Raw genomic sequence first — 15,972 nt, forward strand, 5'->3', positions numbered from 1 at the left:
ATTCCCCTACCAGTGAGTTTGAAAAAAGCCAGGGGCTGGGGAGGGGAGGGTGTTTGCCTTGCGTGTGACAGACCAAGTTCAATCTGACATCCATCTGGTCTCCTCAGCATGGCTTGTATGACCCCTGAGCACAGAGCCAGAAGAAAGTACTGAGCATTGCCACGTGTGACCCAAAAATAGAAATAAAAACAAAATTATATGAATTTGAGATAGATAAACATTTATCTTAAGGTTTGCAGAAAGTTAACAATTGTCTATAATTAATTATACAGGCAGTCAATCATCTTTTATACAATCATGGATAAAGTCATGGCTAAAATTTAAAAAACTACAATAATGCTGAATGTCATCTATCAGGTGTTCATATATATGTGTGTGTATATATATATATTTGCTACATGTTGTACCTTAAATGTATACTAAACACATTAATGAACTTGACTATTGTGCTACAGAAAAAATTGATTTTGAAAATTAAAAAATGTAACAGGCTCTGTAATGTATTATGAGCTGTATTTCTATATTGAAACTAAATTTAATATAGGAATGGACCACATATATATTCACATACAAAAAGAATCAAAAATAATTTAGTATGGTTAGTAGTCAGACTCTGAAGCTAACCCTATGGACTGAGATCTTGGCTCTATCATGTAGATAATATCTTTGTATTTGCTATTCAATATTTTACGTACTGGGTTCTTTCATCGTCTATATAAGAGGTGGACAACAGAACCAATTTCACAGGCTATTTGTAAAAAATACTTAACTGAAAAATTTAAAACACTAAAAATTTTTCACATGATGACTGCCCCTCTCAGAGAGCCCAGCAAGCTACTGAGAGTATCTCGCCCACACGGCAGACCCTGGCAAGCTTCCCGTGGCGTATTTGATATGCCAAAAACAGTAACAACAAGTCTCACAATGGAGACGTTACTGGTGCCTGCTTGAGCAAATCGATGAGCAATGGGATGACTGTGACAGTGACAGTGACACATGAGGACTTGAGGTATATTCTTACCCTAGTCATTCTTCCCATACCTACCCTAAAACTTAATTAATGTAGATCACATTGAACTTTAAATATATGGTTTTTACTTTAAAATTAAATGAATGAAATTTGCAAGATTTCTTTCATGCTGCTCATTCTAAACAGTCTTAACTTTCCCACACAAGCCCTTGTTGAATTTAAGATTTCAGATGTACCTAAATTCCAGAGTGATTGCAAATTCATATTAATTGCTGCACTTTCTCACAGGACTTTCTTTTTGAGCACATTATAGACTTAAGCTTTCATTATATAAGTCAATTTTATTATTTATGCATAATATTTTCTTTTCTAGGTTTAAAATTCTAGGAAGTGTGAATGAGGAGAGTTGTGGATATTTATTTGATGGCTTGATAATTGCTGAAGATTGCCAAAGTATTGGCTATTGCATTTGCAAGAAGACAATACATTTCTCTTAGATAGAATACACAGTGAACAGAAAAAAGAAAATCTCAGAATTTTCATTGTGGTTTTCTCAAACATGTGAACGACTTAATCAGCTATAGTAATTGACATTAAACAATGAAGTACAAAGTTGAATTTTAATTGATAATCAATTAAATTAAGGAATAAAAATCAACAGCAGGAGGAATAAAACAACATACTAGAAATTGAAAATAATACAAAGTCAATGAAAATATGAAGGAACACTAGTGGGTGAAATTTATTCAAACGCTATATACAGGCACTGAGGAATCAAGCTAACCTATTCATGATGATCAACTTTCAGCGCATTTTTTAAAAGGCAATATTGATTTATAAGACCATATGCTGTATGGGCTCATTTCATACCTCTAACAAATATTTACTTTCATGCTGCACCCACCATGATTCAAACATCCTCCATCACAATTGATTGGACCCTCTGTTCCCTTTACTCTCCTTTCTTTTTCCATTCTGGTGACTTGGGTTTTGAGGTCAAAGTCCAAGAGTTTGTTTAGCATTGGCGTTGTCTGTGTCTATCCTTTGTTTCTCTTCGTAACATGATACATGACAGCATCAAATATTTGTCTTTCTATATCTGCCTTATAACTGATCACGCCCCTTTCAATTTCACGCATGCTACAAATGGCAAAGTTTTAGTTTCCTATAACTGAGTGTTAAAGGAAACAGAGTGTTATATCGTTTCCTATAACCGGGTGTTCCATTATGTGTTACCTCACCCATCCTCTTACTCCTCTCATCTGTCATTGGTGTTTGAGTTATTTTCAGATCTTGACTATTGTAAATAGTTCTGCAGTGAACATAGATGTGACTATATATTTCTTTTTTTTTTTTCCTCTTTGGATCACAACCGGTGATGCTCAGGGGTTACTCCTGGCTCTGCACTCAGGAATTACTCCAGGCGGTACTGGGTGGGGGAATGTTGGGGAGGGGACCATAAGGGATGCCAGGGATGGAACTCGGATAAGTCTCGTGCAAGGAAAACGCCCTACCCACTGGACTATCACTCTAGTCCCTACTATATATTCTTAAATTAGTATTTTGTATTCTTGTGATAAATATCTGGGATTACAATTGATGGATCATATGACAATACTATTTTAATTTTTTTGAGAAATCACCTAATTCCAATCTTCCATAGTTTCTGAAACACTTTATATTCCTATCTACCTTAGTCAATGTATTCCTTCCTCCAAATTTCTAGTAGCACTAGTCGTTTCTGGCCTTTTTATGCAGTAGATTTTTTTATACAGGATGATAATTGCCTTAAAACAAAAATTTGCCTTAAATAATAATAATAATAATAATAATAATAATAATAATAATAATAATAAGAGCATTTTTGTTTACATGTGCGTCTTGGCCATATGAAGTTTCTGTTTGGTCTTCTAGCATTTAGCACAGCGGATAGAGCGTTTTCCTTGCACGACGCCAACCCGGGTTCAATTCCTCTATCCCTCTCGGGGAGCCTGGGAAGCTACTGAGAGTATCCTGCCCACACAGCAGGGCCTGGCAAGCTACCTGTGGTTTGCCGAAAACAGTAACAACAAATCTCACAATGGAGACGTTACTGATGCCTACTTGAGCAAGTCGTGAGCAACAGAATTGGAGTGCTACAGAGCTTTTTTTTGGGGGGGGGTCACACTTAGCAATGCTCAGGGGTCACTCCTGGCTCTGTACTCAGGAATTATTCCTGGCAATGCTTGGGGAACCATATAGGATGCCAGGAATCGAACCCGGGTTGGCCGTGTGCAAGACAAACGCCTGCTGTACTATCACTCCGGCCCCCACAGTGCTATTTTTTAATAGGGAGTTTTTGTTTTGTTGCTGTTCAGTTTTGCAAGTGATTTATGAATTTTGGAGAGTAGCCCTTTGTCTGCTGCATGGTGAGTGATTATTTTTTCCTATTCAGCATGATGCATTTTGATTCCATTAGGAAGGGACCCACTCCCAGCAATGTTTGAGAGACCCTGTGATTCCGGAGGTCACCAAGTCTCTGGCATACAAGCATGCACTTTCAAACTTTGAGCCAACTTCTGACCCTGTATCATTATTTTAATGATGTTTTCTTTCTCATTGCAGAAGCTCTTATATTTATCATGTAACTATCTGTCTCTTATGTTGAAGTCAAATCCCTGAAGGCATGAATGGAACCTAACCTCATAAAGCATTTTGATTAATTTTTTTCTAATACATTTTATTATTTTCCAATCTAATGTCCTTAATTCATTTGAATTAACTGTAGTGGAGGGTGTGAGAGAGTTATCACTTTCATTTTCTTTTTCATGTGTCTATCTGGTCTATCTGGTTTTCCCAGAACTATTTACTGAAAGAATTTTCCACCATTCATTTTACTCCTTTGTTTCCTAGCCATAAATTAACTATTCAGAGCTGTGAACTATGAGCTCTAAACTCTAAAAAAAAAGTATATTTTATATATGCAATGAAAGAAACAAAATAGTTTTGTCTTAAATGATTTTACAAGTGATTTATTGTCATTTAGCATTGTAAGTATCCTCTATTATCCGAGTCTCTGAGCTGGAGTATTGATACCTAATAAAATGCTTGCTGGCCTCCTCAAGTTCTTTCTAAAAATCATCTAAACAACACTAGAATTTCTTTCCTATAGTTCTATTTATTTATGGACTGGAGCCATAACACAGCAGGTAAGGAGTTTGCCTTGCACGCAGCCAACTCAGATTCGATACCTCTGTCCCTCTCAGAGAGCCCGGCAAGCCACTCAGAGTGTCCCGCCTGCACAGCAGAGCCTGGCAAGCTACTCGTGGTGTATTCGATATGCCAAAAAACAGTGTCAACAAGTCTCACAATGGAGACGTTACTGGTGCCAGCTAAAGCAAATCTATGAACAACGGGATGGCAGTGCTACAGTGCTAGTTCTATTTATAGTGGCATCAGGTTAGCCCTGTGAAGAATGTGCTTTTACTGCTTTACCAGAGTTTGGTCATCTTTAGGGACATCTTACTACCCTTGAATTTGAGTTTGATCAGTGCCACTTGGGCTGCAATAATAGCACAGCGGGTAGGGCATTTGCCTTGCATGCGGCCGACCTGAGTTCAATTCCTCCATCCCTCTCGGAGAGCCTGGCAAGCTACCGAGAGTATCCCGCCCACACGGCAAAGCCTGGCAAGCTAACCGTGGTGCATTGCGTATGCCAAAAACAGTAACAACAAATCTCACAATGGTGACGTTACTGGTGCCCGCGTGAGCAAATCGATGAACAATGGGATGACAGTGCTACAGGGCATGTGCCACTTGTGGTGTGTGTGCATTAAGTCTTGGACAGTTCATGTCAAAACATAACAAAGAAATTATTCTTCTCTGAATATGGTCTACTGGAATTTGAACAGTGAATTTCTCGTGCACTTTGGAAATATTGGCACCTCTTTTGGGGACACAACAGTGAACATTCAGTAAATGTGGAGGAGAATGACAGGATCACAGAATACTATTGGCCTAGAAAGTCATGGAGTAGATGATTTACTAAAAACTAAATAACTAACAGTTATTATCTGAGATAATAACTTCTCTGGGTTTGGGGTGTGGGGACACAGGGTGCTCAGAGTGTACTCCTGGCTCTGTGCTCAGGGATCACACGTGGTGCAACTCAGGAAACCATATGAGGTGCCAGGGATGGAACTAGGTTAGCCACATGCAAGGCAAGCACCCAACCCATTGTATTATCTCTCTAGTTCAATGATACACTTTTGAAAATTGTCACACATTAAATCAGGTGGGAGTGTCAACTAGTCCCTTGCCCAGAAGAGGGCTGACAATTCAAACCAGACAGGGAAGAAACTGAATGAAGGGGAAACCCAAAAAGTTTCCTGCAGGTCTCACATGGATGCTGAGTCAAGTTTCCCATATTCTTAATTGGGGGGGGGATTGTTTTGGGACCACACCTGGCAATGCCCAGGCTCTGCCTTCAGGATTCACTCCTGGCGGTGTTCGGAGGACCTTAGGGGATACCGGGGATAGAACCCACATTGGCCACTTGCAATGCAAGTGCCCTACCTGTAGTACCATCGCTCTGATCCCTCCCAGATTCTTAATTTGAATTGAGTCATTGTAGCTCAGGGAGATTGGGCGTTCTAATTACACAAAGCATACAGTTATCACTGCTAGCAACGTATACATTTAACATGGCAGCCACTAAAAGCATCACTTGCTTTTCTCTTCCTACTGCACTCTTCCCAGTCAGAAGTCTTCAGGGTGATGGGTGGATGCTGGTCACCATCATACACGTAGTTTACAAACATTTTGTGCTTCAAGAGAGCCACGCTGTTTATATAATGTAGAGAATTCTTAGAAATTGCCTTCGCTTATTTTTGTCTCTGTTCTCATTGCATTTCAGGCTTCATATTAGAACCCCAGTTCTTACATTTATGGAGTCACTCTCCTCTACATGCTGAAATTTGTTTTAGTTATGGAATAGTAACTTATTTATTTTGTTGCACTCTAAACTCAGGACAAAAGAAAATCATCTGGCCTTGCAGAGGCTCATCAGAGAGATCCTTTAGATTTTATGATTCACTTATGATGAAGGGAAGCAGGACTTAGGTGAAAGAGCAAATAATTTTTGGTTTATCTTTATAATACAAAAATTTTTGTTTTGGTTTTATCTATAAATTTTGTTATATCTTTATTAGAGATAATAACATGCCAAAATAAAAAAAATGGTAACTTAAAACTTACTACAGCATAAAATATGGCCACAACAATCCTGATGGGGAAAACAGGATGAAGAGTAACAGACTTGAATTTTGCTCCTTCAGACTGCATTATTTTTTTCCATGAATGCCCTCCTGTTTCAAAACTTGGAGCATTTACACTCTTTCTATGCAATTCTAGTTGCAGAAATGATTTATTATCAACTACATGTGAACATTTATTTTTGCTTTTGGGGTCACACTCAGGGATTACTCCTGGCTTTGCACTCAGGAATTACTCCTGGTGGTGCTTGGGGGACCATATGGGATGCCAGGGATCAAACCTGGGTCAGCTACATGCAAGGAAAATGCCCTACATGCTGTACTATTGCTCCGGCCCCCATGTGAACATTTTTAAGAGTTTTTACCATGCAAAACATCTACTTCATCCACATAGGAGTATATAACATGCTTCTCATAAGATACTTAGAGCAACAATATCCAAGAATGAAGGCTGATATCATCTTTTGAGTACAGAATACAAAATAGGGTCTGATTAATAAACATGTTCAATAATCAGTTAGGAGATTTGTAGGGACCAGAGAGGTTGAAAAGGGGTGAAGGTACTTGCCTTGTGTCCTACTTACCCTGGTTCAAATTCCTGAGACAATGTGTGGTTCCTTGAACACCACAAGTCCCTCTTGAGCAAAGAACTTGGAATAGCCTCTGGCTATATTGATTTTTCAGATGGAAATATTGGCATAACTTATTGATGATACCTTTTAAATAGCAAAAAAAATTTTGGCATTTTGGGTTACACTTGATGATGCTCAGGAGTTACTCCTACCTTTGCACTCAGGAATTACTCCTGGCAGTGCTCGGAGGACTGTATGGGATGCCAGGGATCAAACCCGGGTGCAAGGCAAAGACCTTAATTACTGAACTACCACTCCAGTTCCTTATATATAGCAATTTTATTGAATAAATAAGATTGTGTTATAACAATTTCAGGAGTGCACTATTTTAAATCAACATTTGTCCTCATTGATTGCTGATGGGAATGCCAATTGGTCCAGCCCTTTTGCAAAATGATATGGATACATCACTGTATCACTGTCATCCCATTGTTCATCAATTTACTCAAGCGGGCACCAGTAATGTGTCCATTTGTCCCAGCCCTGAGATTTTAGCATCCTCTCCTTACTTGTCTTTCCCAATGATTGGAGGCTCTTTCAGGGTCAGGGAAATGAGATCTGTTATTGTTACTGTTTTTTGCATATCAAACATGCCACAGGGAGCTTGCCAGGCTCTGCTGTATGGGGGGGGGGGATACTCTAGGTAGCTTGCCAGGCTCTCCGAGAGGCATATATATATGTGTGTATATATATGTATATGTATATGTATTTCCCTCTATGGTTTTATGGAAAATGGGTAGGGAGTGTCTTGTGATGTGTCACGCAACCGTGAAGCAGCCACACAGTCCAGGAATATGTTCACTCATGCATGAGGCTCGGCCCGAGCACGTGCAAAGCGGCCTGGAGTGTGGCAGTGGTTGTGTAGTGGAGTTCAGCTGGGTCCCTCGGGGCAGGGAGGACTCTCACCTCGCCCTCCTCTGGGGTGCCCTGAGTAGAAACAGCCTCTGGCACGGAGTCCAGTGGTGTGGTTTACTACTAAATCATCTGTTTCTAAAAATAGGCGCCTCATTTTATGCTCCCTTCCAGGAGAAGCAGCCTTGAGTTCTGGAGGATGGCCGATGAGGAGATTATCTGGCACTGACAGGATGTGGCTTATGGGTGTGACCCCAGGGTGGCTGGAGACTTGGGGAATCAGGCAGAGGATCTCTGCTCCCGGGTCCCTTAGAGCCTAGAGTTCAAGATCACAAAGTTCCGCATTACCATGGTTCCATGGGAACACACCTATATACATAAGCTTTTTCTAAGTTTTCAACTCAGGGATGATTTCTAGCCTGCTCTAACTGAAGATGTAAGCAACTGTCACACTTCTAAGGTCTTTACTACCATACTCTAAAGTCAGCCATTTTTGGATACCCATTTATGAATAACCCAGCTTCCATATGACCCAGCAATTCACTTCTTGAAATATAACCCAAAGTCCCAAAACTCTCTTCAGAAAGAAGAGTTCCAAAACCTCTCTTCAGAAAAGCAAAGTAGCACTACTCACTGTAGTAAAACCTGGAAACAACTCAACTGTCCAGAAACAGATGATTTAGTAGTAAACTGGCATCTACATACTGTAGGATAACATTGGTTTGCCCTTCCTCCCTGACCGCAGGGAGCTTGGGTTTGTTGATTGCTCCCCCAACCTGTCAATTACCTTTGCCTCCCGATCAGACTCTGTTCACTTGTAAATATTATTTTTCCTCTTCTCCTTAATGTCCTTTGCATGGTTAGTTACTTCAGAGCAATTACTTTTTGTATGGACACAGGAAGACATGCTTTTGTAATTTGGGAGTTAACTAACTCCGGATAATATAACCTCTTGGACATCTACTCTCTCGACTTAAGCCTCAGATGTCCTTCCTTCCTAGATCTCCAAAAGCAGGGTCCCAACGAGGGACTGGATGGACCCAGGGCAACTGTGAGCTACCCTGGCATCGAAATGGGTCAGGCCAAAGTGCCATAATACTTAACTATAAGTTAAGAGAATGGTCATAGAAAAATTCTGTCATGATCCAAAAAGTAATAACTAGATTTGGATGCTGCTAGCATTAGGAATGATTAATCCCGCCTGAGCACTGTAGTCTGAGTCTGTGGTGAGATGTCCTCAGGAGAGTTGCCCTACAAGCCTAAATGTGTCTATTACTGTGTCCATGCAGAATGACAAATATTAGGAAATAGAATTAAGGTGTTAATTAAGTTGCTGGTCTAAGGAGCTGTTGTGCCCTGGTGGGCTGCAGGTAGGTCAGGAAGGCTCCATAAACATGTGGTTTGCGCTTCCTGAGGGGAGGAGTGGTTTGGGAGGCGGGGTTAGAGAAGAAGTGGTTGAGGTGGTTATGACAGCCAGAGTAGTAAGTTAGAGAGAGGGTTAGAGAGAGCTAGGGGAGAGTGATGGCCAGAGGGCGAGAGAGAGTTGTAGAGAGAGTTCGGGAGAGATCAGGGATGGAATAAACACAACTGATCACCAACCAGCTTGGCCATCCTTTCTCCTTTGTCCCCTCATTGCAACAGCGGGGAGAGAGAGAGAGAGAGAGAGAGAGAGAGAGAGAGAGAGAGAGAGAGAGAGAGAGAGAGAGAGAGAGAGAGAGAGAGAGAGAGAGAGAGAGAGAGAGAGATCAGGAGAGCTTGTGAACATCCATTGTGTGTAATCCCTCATAGCGTCCCCCGAGCTAAGGAGTTTACACAGCTCTGAGGAAGGTGTTTACACAGCGCACAATGGAATACTCCTCAAATGTGTGAAAAGAAACAATGTAATTTTCTATTACATGATGGAAAATACCATGATGAGTGAAATTAGTCAAAAGAAGTGGGACAGACATAGAATGAGCTCTGTTCAAAGTGGGAGATAAAAAAAAACTAGGGTATAACTCTAACTTAAAGGGAATAATAACTGAGGACTGGTCTTCAGAACAAAGCTTACCATAGGGGAGAGAGAGGGGAAATAGGATGGTGGGAGAGGGGGACTCTGAGACAATGGTGGAGGAAAGTGGACACTTGGAAGGAGGAAGTAGCATGGGGGAATGTGTTAACTAGTATTAACAGTGTTGTTAACAAGGGGACCTAACATAATTTAAAAAAAAAAACTCAAAAGAAAGTTAGCATTTGTATAAAATGTGTTAAGTCACCACTTCACTTGTATCACTTGTCTTCCCAATCCTTGATCTTCAATTTGCTTCAGCGGCCGCCAGTAATGTCTCCATTTGTCCCTGTCGCGTGCTAGTGTAGCCCAATGATATCCAGGGACAGGCAGTGCCTCAAACTGTTCATTCAGGGTTTTGACGAAGAAGTCTGACCATCTCGTTGGTGGGTGGCCACGCGGTCTTTTGACGTCCCGTGGAATCCAGTCAGTAACAGCTCTAGTCCAGCGGTTGTCTCTGAATTGCATTATGTGTCCAGCCCATCTGATTTTTGATGTCTTGGCAAACGAGACAGCATCCTGATTCTTGACCATCGATGGAGGTCTGAACTCCAGATTCCTTCTCTCATTTGAGTGAGACGTGGTACTCCTAGCATGGCTCTTTCGATTCCTCTTTGGGATCCCCAAATAGCGTTCTCATCCTGTTTGCGTAGGGCCCAGGTCTCTGAGGCATATGTTAGTGCAGAAAGAACGGTGGAATCAAAAAGATGTGTCCGGAGCCAGAGATCCCTCGTCCTCTTAACCACCTCCTTGACGCTCTTGAAGGCTTTCCACATTGCTCTCTTCCTCCTGTGGAGTTCTGGCACCTAGTCGTTCATGTTGAGTTCTCCACCCAGGTACACATAGCTGCTGCATTTGGAGATGTTTGTTCCATTGAGAGCAAATGGAGCTTCAGGGACTAGTTCGTTTTTCATAAGCATCATCTTGTAGAGGTTCAGCTGCAGTCTGACCCTTCCACACTCGTGGTCAAAGTTGGCCAGCATTTGTACCACTTAGCCAATGTTTGGCGTTATGAGAATGATATCATCAGCAAAGCGGAGGTGGTGTAGTTGCCAACCATCTATTTTCACTCCCATTCCTTCCCATTCCAGTCGTCACCTGACGTTCTTGAGGATGGCACTGAAGAGTTTCTGTGATATGGTATTGCCCTGATGAACCCTTCTCTTTACGTCAATGATCACTTCCTTGTAGAATGGTGAGATAACCATTAAAACTACAAATACTGGGGGCTGGAGCAATAGCACAGTGGGTAGGGCGTTTCCCTTGCACGCGTCCGACCCGGGTTCGAATCCTAACATTCCATATGGTCCCCGAGCACAGTCAGGAGTAATCCTGAGCGCATGAGCCAGCAGTAACCCCTGTGCATGGCCGGCTGTGACCCCCCAAAAAAAACCAAAAAAAAGAAACTACAAATACTATCAATTACCATATAGTTGTTCCTTTTCTTCCAATTTACCCACCCTCTCCCAAGTTGCTTCAGTTGGTCACTAATAGATTTTATAGTTCAAAAGTTTATTTTTGTTTTATTTACTGCATTTGTTTAATTTACATGTCACAATGATATATAAACTAAATATTATCATTTTTATATATTTGTCCATATGGCTTTTTTTTTTAACTTAGCAAAACATCTAGAAATGACATAAGAACAGTGGTGGAGGGTCTCTGCAACTTTGGTGGTGATGAGGATGCAGCAAGTTTTGACTCCCAAACATCAATAATAATGCTCCCACATCCACGTTTCTTCAACTACAAAAAAGTAATCAGCAAGCTAAAACCCATGAACTACATTCTTGCAGTTTCTAAAATTTATTTGGAGGCTGGAAGTGAGTTTGAGTCATACTCAGAAGTTCTTAGTGCTCCTGGCTCTGTGCTCAGGAATCACTCCTGATAGTACTTGGAGTAAGAAGGATCAAACCTGGGTCAGCTCTTCGATAGGCAAACACATTAATCTCTGTACTATTCCTCCAGCCCTTGTTCTCATGATCAGACTCTGATTCAGGTTTCAGAAAATGTGGACACACAGTATATCCAGTTAAAAATTTTGTCCTCATTTGTAATCTAGAACAATGACAGATAGAGTTTGTTCTGTGGTTTAAACATTAGTAGCCACTTATTATAATAAATTGCTTATTAAATTAATTATCATTAAATTGATTAACATTGATAATTTAAAAATATGCATTTTGACCTTAAATGCTTTTAAAAATTAATATTTTATCATTTTTACAAAATTATTCTAGTTGATCAACATGGAGTATTATTCTACTTCGTTGTTCTTTCTCTTTTTCTCATTGTTCTTCCTATGCCTTCTAATTGTGACTTATAGTTATGATTCAGGCTGGAGTGATAGCACAGTGGGTAGGGCATTTGCCTTGCATGTGGTCAACCCGAATTTGTTTCCTCCACCCCTCTCGAAGAGCCTGGCAAGCTACTGAGAGTATCTTGACTGCATGGCAGAGCCTGGCAAGCTCCATGTGGTGTATTCAATATGCCAAAAACAGTAACAACAAGTCTCACAATGAAGATGTTACTGGTGCCCATTCGAGCAAATCAATGAGCAATGGGATGACATCGACAGTGACAGTGACAGATTGTGATGCATAAGTATGTCATCTACTTAAGTTTTTATGCGCGGAATTTGTTATACAGTTGTAAATGAAATTGCTTTTTTAATTTCTTTCTCTCAGTTCATTTTTTGGTTTGTTTCATTTTTATAGGTCACACCCAATGATGAGTTACTCCTAACTCTGTGCTCAAGAATTACTCCTGGCAGTACTCGAGGGATCATATGGGACACTGAAGATAAAATCTAGGATGGCATCATGCAAGGCAAGTGCCCTACCCACTGTATTGTCTCTATGGTCCCTCATTCTGTTCATTTTTAAAAATAAAAGGCAACATTTTTGAAGATTAATTTCATACACTTTAATGAACTGGTTTATTGTTTTCAATAGTATTTGGTCTTTGTGAATAGGGTTTTCCATGTATATTATGTGACTTGAGAATAATAATAATTTTACTTTGTTTTAATTTGAATTTCTTGAAGTTTTTTCTTGCCTAATTTTTCTAGTACTTCCAACGCTATGTTGGATCATGATCACGATCATGAAATCCCGTTAATCACCGATTTCTCGGGTGGGCTCAGTAACCTCTCATTTCGTCCTTTCCCTGAGATCTTAGAAGTCTATCTCGACCTGGCCCTCCCAGGGATGTCACAATGGGGCTCTTTCAGGGTCAGGGGAATGAGATCCAGCTTGTGACTGGATTTAGCATATGAATACACCATGGGAAGCTTGCAAGGCTGTCCCACGTGGGCAGGAAACTCTCAGAAGTTGCTAGTTACTCCCAGAGGGAGAAGTAGGCTACAAGATATCACATGGCCGCAAAGCAGCTGCATGCTTCTGGACCTTGCTTTTAAGTCTCTGGATGTTAGCCATTGATGGAATTACACACACCTGGGTTCCTCTGCTGGTACCTTCATGCATGAGGCCTGTCCAAACGTGTGGAGAGGGGCCTTGAGCATGGCTGTAGCTAGGTTCTGGTGGTCTTCGGCTGCCAGGAGCTCTGCTCAGGGTGGGGAGGGAAGCTGGAGTCCATCCCCTCCGAGGGGCCCCGGGGAAGACAGCCAGGTGTGCGGGCAAGAGACTCTCTGCATCACTCTCTTCTGAGAGTTTGCTTTTAAGTCTCTCTCTGGATGTTTGCCATTGATGGGATTATACACACCTGGGTTTCTCTGCCGGTACCTTTATGCATGAGGCCTGTCCGAATGTGTGGAGAGGGGCCCCGAGCATGGCTGTAGCTAGGTTCCGGTGGTCTTCGGTGGGGAGGGTAGCTGGAGCCCATCCCCTCCGAGGGGCTTCGGGGAAGACAGCCAGGCGTGTGGGCAAGAGACTCTCTGTTGGATATGTTGGATAATTATAAGAAAAAATCCTTATGCCTGATCTTAATAGAAAAGTTTTCAGTTTTTTTCTGAGTTTGATATCCACTGAGGGATTGCATATGGCCTTTTTTTAAATGTATATATATAGAAACATATAAGTGCTTTCTATCCCCATTTTGTTGAGAGTTTTTCCCTCCAACATTTTGTTTAAACTCAATTTTCTTCTGATATATTTAAATAATACTGTCATCTCATTGCTCAACGATTTGTTCTAGTGGGCACCAGTAATGTCTGTCACTGAGAGACATATTGTTACTGTTTTTGGCATATCCAATACGCACAGGTAGCTTGCCAGGCTCTGCCGTGCAGGTCCATACTCTCAGTAGCTTGCCGGGCTATGTTCAAGAATATTCATTTATTTTTCATTTTGATTTTCATTCATTTTCATATTTTATAGGATTTTAATAAACATTTCTTAATCTTATCTTATATATTTAACATATTGAACAAATTACTTTTCTTATTTTTTCACTTAGCTTCTTTTATTCCACCCAGTGATAATTGATACCTTTAGAACTACACCCTGCACTTCTTGGCTGACCATACCAAGTGTTTTATAAGGTTTGTATTTGCTTTTTCTTTTATGTAATGGCTTATGGATTTTTTTTTATAGTCTGTGGTTTTCCTTGGTATTAAATGACTAGTTATTTAGTAACTTCTAGATAAAATATTGTTCGTTTCACTTTTGGATTTCCTTCTCTAAGTGTTTGGTTCAAGCACAAAACAGTCATCCTAGTTTCCTTTAGGAATACCTTACAGAATTTCTCACGATAATAATATAATTTAAATAAATTATTATGAACATGCTCTCTTTTTGGTTGGGTCAGACTCAGAAGTGCTCAGAGCTTACCTCTGGCCCTGTGCTCATGTGTGTCTTGTAGCAATGGTTGGAGAGCCATACGTGGTGCTGGTAATTGAACCCAGTGTGGCTGCAGGTAAGGCAAATGACTTAATCTCTCTTTTACTTCTCTAGCCCTCTCTAAATATATTTTTAAAGAAAATATCTGGCATTCCAAGGTGTTCAAGAAAAGATTATATATTTTTAAATTGCACAAAATAGTAGATAACATGATGACCAAAGTGTTCAGGATGTTATATGTCATAATTTCAAAGTTCTCTCTGTATATTTAAAATAATTTACTATTTTTTTTTTAGTAGGGATCACACTGGGAGGTAATCTAGGATTGCCATGTGGTTCTGGAGGAAGCACTTTGGGAGGGGTACGTGGTTCTAGTACCTTACATATGCTAGCCAAATGCTCTCCTATTTGGTCTCTATATGTCCCCAACTCAGGCACTTGAGAATTTTTAATAAGAAATTTTACTCACAAAATAAGCTACTCTATAAATTAACATGGCACAGTGATCACGAGGAAGTAGAATATATTGTAGAGGATATGTTATAAAAAATGCATTTTGTTTATCATGGTTGTAGATAAAATTCTCTTTGGGGATTTTCTCATAGAAGCCTTTTATCAATGAAGACTGCAGTGAAACAGGATACCAAGACTTTCTGGAGAAATATTCACCAGGCAACTGGCAATGTAGTTTATTACTGTGGAAAGAAGTCAGATGCTACAATTCTTAAAGAGATCATTCAAATCACCAATTAGGGTACATATACAAGTAGACTGATTCACATAAAGTCTCAACTCTAGCTGACAATAAATCAAATTATTTCTGACTTTCAGGAGCATTCTATTATAATGACCTAATCACATCTAAAAATTTAAAGAAATCTATATGAAATGGCAATATGAAGATGTTCTCCTGATACGAGGCAGTAAGAAAATTTTCAGGGGATATGCTTACTAATGAAACAACATTATGAATCAAGATACTATTAATATGGCTTCAGAAACATGAAAGGGATTTCTAAGATGTGATAAGATAGCAATATATGTCTGATAAATAAAGTAGTGGTACAGTAGTGCTATCAGATTCAAGGAAAAAGTTTTTGCTTTTTTAAAAAATTTTATTTTATGCTTTTTAATCCAGACACCGTGAGAACAGTTACAGGGCTTTCAAGATCAGTCTCAGTCATCCAATGATCAAACACCCATCCCTTCACCACCAATTTTTTTTTTTTTTTTTTTGCTTTTTGGATCACACCCGGCGATGCACAGGGGTTACTCCTGGCTCTGCACTCAGGAATTACACCTGGCGGTGCTCAGGGGACCATATGGGATGCTGGGAATCAAACCCGGGTCGGCCGAGTGCAAGGCAAACGCCCTACCCGCTGTGCTATTGCTCCAGCCCCAATAACATTCAATTTTT

This window comes from Sorex araneus, chromosome 10 (genome assembly GCF_027595985.1).
Source record: "Sorex araneus isolate mSorAra2 chromosome 10, mSorAra2.pri, whole genome shotgun sequence".
Taxonomy (NCBI): domain Eukaryota; kingdom Metazoa; phylum Chordata; class Mammalia; order Eulipotyphla; family Soricidae; genus Sorex; species Sorex araneus.